This window comes from Gopherus flavomarginatus, chromosome 1 (genome assembly GCF_025201925.1).
Source record: "Gopherus flavomarginatus isolate rGopFla2 chromosome 1, rGopFla2.mat.asm, whole genome shotgun sequence".
NCBI classification, from domain to species: domain Eukaryota; kingdom Metazoa; phylum Chordata; order Testudines; family Testudinidae; genus Gopherus; species Gopherus flavomarginatus.
In genome coordinates, this window is record NC_066617.1 from 374,106,515 (window position 1) to 374,114,141 (window position 7,627).

General features: G+C 48.6%; 1 pseudogene; it reads left to right on the forward strand.

Annotated features, from left to right (window-relative positions):
* The first annotated feature begins 6,071 nt into the window (after nt 1–6,071).
* On the forward strand, nt 6,072–7,038 carry LOC127044461 (olfactory receptor 52B2-like; annotated as a pseudogene).
* Nucleotides 7,039–7,627: the final 589 nt, after the last annotated feature.

Consider the following 7,627-nt stretch of genomic DNA (forward strand, 5'->3'; position numbering starts at 1 on the left):
GGCATACCTCACAAGACCGGACATACTTGGCAACGTCCTTGCCCATCCCCTCCCAGTGGAAGGACTTCCCCAACCGGTCCTTGGTTCTGTTCACCCCAGCATGGCCACTGGGATGATCATGGGCTAAGCTTAAGAGCTTCCCCCGGTACTTAGTTGGAACCACCAACTGTTTTTGCGGCTGCCATTCTTCCCGGTGTCCACCAGAAAGAATTTCCTTGTAAAAGTCCTTGGTCTATAACAAACCGGGATCGATTAGAAGAGCTGAGAGGCGGTGGGGTGCTCCGTGCCGCCGCCCAAGCTTTCTGAAGGCTGTCATCTGCTTCCTGCTCAGTCTGGAACTGTTCCCTTGAGGCTGGGGTCACCAGTTCTTCCTCAGACTGTGGACTTGGGCTTGGTCCCTCTGGAAGCGATGTAGGTGATGGGGTTGTTTCCGTTGCTGGTGAACCGCTCTCCGCTGGTGCACCTGAGGGTATTTCAGGCTCTGGCTGAGCCTTTTGGGTATGGCTGTCTGTTGCTTCTGCCAGTTTTGGCTCGCTGGCGCCCTCTGGCGTTGAGTTTGAAGATGTGGTTGCACTTGCTGGTGCTGGTTGCTGTTCCAGTTCCGGGCCTGGGACTGGAGATGCTGTGGCTGTTTCAGTGGTAGGCATGGAATCCGGGTCCACTACCTCTGTCTGGGTCTCTGGTAACACAGACGGGGCCTCTGTGGACGGCTCAGGAACAGGAATGGGTCTGGAAGCTTGCCTGGTTTGGCTACGTGTAACCATTCCCACTCTCTTGGCCCGCCTCACCTGGTTGGCCAAGTCTTCCCCCAGTAGCATGGGGATAGGATAATTGTCATAGACTGCAAAAGTCCACATTCCTGACCAGCCTTTGTACTGGACAGGCAGTTGAGCTGTAGGCAAGTCTACAGCTTGTGACATGAAGGGGTAAATTGTAACTTTGGCCTTTGGGTTGATGAATTTGGGGTCAACGAAGGATTGGTGGATAGCTGACACTTGTGCCCCCGTGTCTCTCCACGCAGTAACCTTCTTTCCGCCCACTCTCAAATTTTCCCTTCGCTCCAAGGGTATTTGAGAGGCATCCGGGCCTGGGGATCTTTGGTGTGATGGTGGTGTAATGAATTGCACTCGCATGGTGTTCTTGGGACAGTTGGCCTTGATATGTCCCAGTTCATTACACTTAAAGCATCTTCCATCTGATGGGTCACTGGGCCGAGGTGAGTTACTGGAGACTGGTGAGGTTGAAGGGTAGGGTATCTGTGGCTTTACTTGGGTGGTATGTGGGGTCTTTGGCTGTCCTCGGTTGTAGGGTTTATGGTCTGTGTGCCCCCTGGGGTAATCGTTCCCCTTGACAGTAGCTTTCTTGCTTTCTGCCAGTTCCATCCATTTGGCTCCAATCTCCCCTGCCTCAGCAAGATCTTTGGGATTTCCATCTTGTATGTACCGTGTGATGTCTTCAGGAACACCATCCAAGAACTGCTCCATTTGTATGAGGAGGTGCAGTTCTTCCAAGGTTTGAATGTTGTTTCCTGTTATCCAGGCCTCATAGTTTTTTGCAATGTAGTAGGCGTGTTTGGGAAATGACACCTCTGGTTTCCACTTTTGGGTTCTGAAGCGCCGACGGGCATGATCTGGGGTTATCCCCATTGTGTATCTGCCTTGGTTTGAAAAAGTTTATAGTCATTCATTTGCTGCTTAGGCATTTCAGCTGCCACCTCTGCTAAAGGTCCACTGAGCTGTGACCTCAATTCTACCATGTACTGGTCTTCGGGGATGTTGTACCCAAGACAGGCTCTTTCAAAATTTTCCAAGAAGGCCTCGGTGTCATCACCTGCCATGTAGGTGGGAAATTTCCTGTGCTGTGGAGCAATAATTGGCGCCGGGTTGTTAGGGTTGACTGGCACATGCAGCCCAGCTTTCGCCAAGTCCAGTTCATGTTTTCTCTGTTTTTCCTTCTCTTCATTTTCTTTTTGTTGTTTTTCCATTTCTCGGCGGTGGGCCAACTCTTCTTCTTCTTGTTTCCTTCGGTGGGCGAACTCTTCTTCTTCTAGTTTTCTTTTGTGTGCTGCCTGTTTGATTTGTTCTTCTCTTTCTTTTATCTCCATCTCTTTTTGTTTTATTTCCAGTTCCTGTTTGTGTTTTTCCATCTCTCGCCGGTGTTCAGCTTCTTTGATTTGATTTTCGGCCTCAATTTTTGCCTTAGAAGTCATGGTTCCTGTTTTCTTGTGTTGGGGTGCCCTCCGGTGTTTATCTTCTGAACTGCAGGTTCTCTGTTGCCTCCTGAAGTCTGCCTAGCAACAGTGCCTTTAGCTAATTTTCAATGTTCAGTAAACCTGAAAAAACCACTTTATTTGCATTTATATAGTGCTGGTAATGACTCTCAATGGGAGTGCTATTGTGTGACAAAAGACCCTTAACAGTCTGGTAATGGCTTCTTGCTTAACATGCAAGCCACAAACTGCCAGAGAGAGCAGAAAAAAAAATTCTCTCTGGTTCCCTTTTAAAACCAACTGTTTCTCTCTGCTAAAAAGCCCTTAGCAGAGAAAAGAAAAATATAATATTCCTACTGGCTTCTGGATTCTGTCTATATCCCACCCGCTGCTACACCATATCATAACCTTAGTCCCAGATTTGGACCTTAGCGTCCAAAATATGGGGGTTAGCATGAAAACCTCCAAGCTTAGTTACCAGCTTGGACCTGGTACCTGCTGCCACCATCCAAAAAATTAGAGTGTTTTGGGGCACTCTGGTCCCCCTGAAAAAACCTTCCCTGGGGACCCCAAGACCCAAATCCCTTGAGTCTCAAAACAGAGGGAAATAATCCTTTTTCCCTTCCCCCCTCCAGGTGCTCAAGGAGAGATACACAGACACAAGCTCTGTGAAACTACACAGAGTGACTCCCTCTCTCTGTTTCCAGTCCTGGAAACCAAAAGTACTTTCCTATTCCCCCAGAGGGAATGCAAAATCAGGCTAGCAAATCCAACACACAGATCTCCCCGATTCTTCCTCCCACCAATTCCCTGGTGAGTACAGACTCAATTTCCCTGAAGTAAAGAAAAACTCCAACAGGTCTTAAAAGAAAGCTTTATATAAAAAGAAAGAAAAATACATACAAATGGTCTCTCTGTGTTAAGATGATACAATACAGGGTCAATTGCTTAAAAGAATATTGAGTAAACAGCCTTATTCAAAAAGAATACAAATCAAAGCACTCCAGCACTTATATTCATGCAAATACCAAAGAAAAGAAACCATATAACTTACTATCTGATCTCTTTGTCCTTACACTTAGAAACAGAAGACTAGAAAGTAGAAACTACTTCTCCAAAGCTCAGAGAAAGCAGGCAGACAGAAAACAAAGACTCAGACACCAACTCCCTCCACCCAGAGTTGAAAAAATCCGGTTTCCTGATTGGTCCTCTGGTCAGGTGCTTCAGGTGGAAGAGACAATTAACCCTTAGCTATCTGTTTATGACACAGGGGCTTCAGTGATCCAGGGTAGAGAGGTGGCTCAGCAGGGGAGGATGCCTAGGGGATGGATCAGACCAGACTCAGGGTGAGGGGTGGGGATGAAGAGGGTGCTAAGCTCCTGCCCTGCTGTGCAGCCTGGAGATTTGTGACATGACCAGGCTGGCAATTGCTTCCCCCTCCCCCCCAGCCACTCCAGAGCTTAGCTGAGGGCGGAGAGGCTGCCCCTTGCCAGTGCTGTATGGGGGCTTTGGCACATGCAGGTTTCAGCACCTGCTGGCCAGCGCCCCAGGCTGGAGGGTCTGGGGCTTTCCTGGGGCACCGGCCCAGCCAGAGGCAGTAGGGGGAAGGAAAGAGGCCAGCTGGCTAGTCTGTTGGTGAGCTGAGTGCTCTGATGAGGGGCTGGTTCTCTGCTCAGTGCTGGGAGCAGGATGTGCCCCGCTGGGGGGGACATGGAGAAGAAGTGGGGCTGGGTGGGGGAGAGTGAAGTGACAAAGCATGAGGGGGAGCACGTAAAGGGATTGATGGGTGGGCAGCAGAGGTGACCCGTAACCACTGCCTGGTGCCTGCCCGCACTTACCAACCACTGCAGCTCGCAGTGTGCAGCCGGTGACAATGGGAAATGGGACAGGGGGATGGGGCCCTGTTTGCTGAGAGCCAGCATATGGGGTTGGCTCACCTGAGGGAGCAGTGGGGTGCTAGGGGTCTGTATGCTGCATCTTTGCCCTGTCAACAGCCTTGCACCCCCACCCCCATCATTGGACCTAGACTCCCCCACTCACCACTGGTAGGTGGCACCTGGGAAGCAGGGATCTGGCCAGCAGCAGGGCCTGCCAGTACTGATGGGAGGAGAGAGAAAAAATACAAGACACTTTTCCTGTTTTTAGAAAAAGTTGGGACACCTGCAGGAGGGCTTAAATACGGGACTGTCCCTTTAAAAACGGGGAGCCTGGTCCCCCTACACCTACTGCAGCTGTAGTTCTCTGGAGCAGAGCTACCAGCTCGGACAGGCTTAAAATGCTGCGTTCGCACAGCTGCACCGCTGTGGTGAGTTAGTGGAGATGCTCTGCGCTGATGGGGGAGAGCTCCCTGGTAGCGTAGTTAATCCTCCTCCCCGCGAGGCTGTAGCTATGTCGACACAGGGGGTCAGGTTGGTGTTACTATGGCGCACTCGGGTGAGGATTTTTCACAACCCTGAGCAATGCAGTTATCCCGATATATGTCTGTAGTGTGGACCAGAGCTTCATTGAGACCAAATCCTGAAAAAAAATTGCAACTTTACTCAGGGAAAGTATTTTCTTCAAAGTCAATGGGAGTTTCTTGTGAATGAATTTACTCGTGGGCTTGAGTGTTGGTTGGGTCAAGGCCTCAGAGCCAGTAGGATCCAGCAGGAGGATTGTGAAGGAAAGAGGTTCTGCTCTCATCCTGTTACTAACTGGGGGTGACTCCTCAGTACTGAGTGTAAATTGGTGTAAGTGCCAGAAGAACCAGTCGTCTGGCTGCTTTAACTCACTTTCCAGTCACCGCTTGAGTCCTGGAAAAACTCTAACTAATGTGTAGAGCAGAGATTCTGCTGTGGACAGCAACATCAGGAGAGTGTGTCCTGCTTCCCCTGGGGCCAGAATCATCCAAACCATCTTCCTTCTTCTGGAATGGAGATGTTATGACAGAGGGGCAGTACTTAACTTATTGTGGGTTACCGATGTGGTGAAATGTTCAGCTGTGTGTGTGTGTGTTCTCTTTGTGTCCTGTCCCAGCTCTGCGCAGACAGTTGGCACAGCAGACCTCGAGTGAACCACCGAATGATCACAAGAACCGTTTATGTAAGAAGGCACCCAGCCAGGTTTATTATCAATGAAGCACGGCACCAATATCCCTCAGACTGTACATGAACAGTAATACATGTATGCCCGTTAGAATGAACCACCTTAGTGAACAGTGGGACATTTCCATTCCTCCCTAGGCTACACAGAGACACTCCTTTTGAGGCTCCATTTCATACATCAATACAAACAAGTCACATACTGACACTCTAACATAGTTAATTCACACTCTCTGAAGTAGCTGGTTACCACCTATCACCTAGTACACTTGATCATATCTTTAGGATGGGTCACCATGTTCCTGTTATCTGTAGAGAAAGAGTTGGTATGGAGATGTTCTGGTATCACCCTTCTGAAATGTGTTTACCGTGAGTGCTCTGTGCCCAGCACCTCTTAGAAATGTAGTGATTTTCAAATATCAGCCCTGTGCTTAGCCAGATTCTGTGAGCAGGGCCTGCCTCTGGCTCACAGCCTAATTTTGCTTTATATCTAACAAGGCTTTGACCGTTACTTTAGCTCAGGCCTCAAGCCTCATACTAGGCCTCTGAATACAAGGGCTTATGTCTCAGGCTCTCTTCCTACTACAGTTCTGCAGTATGAGAGTGTTACTGGATTTACGGGTCACATATGACAGGCAGTTGTCTCACAATGAAGTTTTGATTGTTATCTATGATTCTCTCAACAAATGCAGTCCAGTCCTAGCTGACACTCGAGTTCTCGCTGATTTTCTCTTTTGCTGTTAGTTACTGGAAACTGAATAGAAGATCCATGTGATAGGTAAATGATGAAAGCTGACAATCACACCATTTTTTTACCCTGTAAATTTAATCCTGATCGGCATCCCAGGTACGGAAGAGTCTCATTTCTGGATCGCCATCCCCTTCTGTCTTATTTATGTTGCATCACTTTTTGGGAACTCTCTCCTACTATTCATCATATTAACAGAACAAAGCCTCCATGAGCCCATGTATCTTTTTGTGTCCATGCTGGCCGCTACTGATCTGCTGTTATCTACGACGACAGTGCCCAAGATGCTGGCTGTATTCTGGTTTAGGGCGGGGGAAATTTCTTTTGCTGCCTGCCTGACCCAGATGTTTTTCATACATGTCAGTTTTATTGCCGAGTTGGCCATCCTACTGGCCATGGCGTTTGATCGGTACGTTGCCATCGGCAACCCCTAGAGATACATTTCCTTGCTAACCAAGTCTGTGATCGGGAAGATGGGGCTGGCAGTTGTCACAAGAAGTTTCTGTATCATTTTACCTCTCATCATTCTCATGAAGCAGCTGAAGTTCTGCAGAACCAACCTCCTGCTTCACACCTATTGTGAGCATATGATCATAGCCCGGCTGGCCTGCGACGACATCACAGTCCACGTCTGGTATGGGGTAGCTGTGGCTATTTTAGTAATTGGTTCAGATATTGTGCTCATTGCTGTATCATATGGGTTGATCCTCAGGGCCGTCTTCCTGCTCCCTTCCAAGGAAGCCCGGCTCAAGGCTCTCCGCACCTGCGGCTCCCATGTCTGTGTCATACTGATGTTCTACGTGCCGGCCGTTTTCTCCTCTTTAGCACACCAGTTTGGGCACATCATCCCGGGTTATATTGTCAACTTATTGGCCAACCTCTATGTGCTCATTCCCCCCATGTTAAACCCCATCGTTTATGGGGTGACAACAAAAGAGATCCTGAAACGGGTGATCAATCTCTTTTATCGATGCTGGAGCAGAAGCTCGGTACCGTGCTAAAGGAGGAACACAAAATGCTTTGAGACTTGGAAATTAAAGCCAAGTTTTCATTAGAACTCTAGGGGTATTTTTACTATGTACTTACACTGTGTAAGCTCGAAAACTGGTCTCTCTCATCAACAGAATTTGGGTCCAATGAAAGCTCTTTACTCCCCCACTTTGTCTCTCTAATATCCTGCAACTGACATGGTACAACAACACTGCACACTGCCACAGAAGGCAGCCAGACCAAGTGAGACTTGTTTTAAGTTGAAGGGAAATAGCAAGACAAGAAAGAAAAAAGATAAACATCAGCATGAGAGAGAGCACAGTGTGTGCATCTCCTTTCTGACAAACTGCAGCTGAGCTGGACTCAATGGAAACAGAAAGCAGCAGTTAAGGGAGCTATGCCATAGGCCAGTGGGAAGTGCACTGGGCTGCACATTGAAAGAGAGGGGCTCTAGTGTTGGTTCTGCCAGAAACCTGCTGTGTCACCTTGGGTTAGTTTCTTTCCTTCTCAAACTCCTAAATCCTTCTCAGGGTCACAGCTTTGCCGGCCTCCGTCCCTCATTCCGTATCCAAGGCCTGCGTCCCACGGACTTTGTGTTAT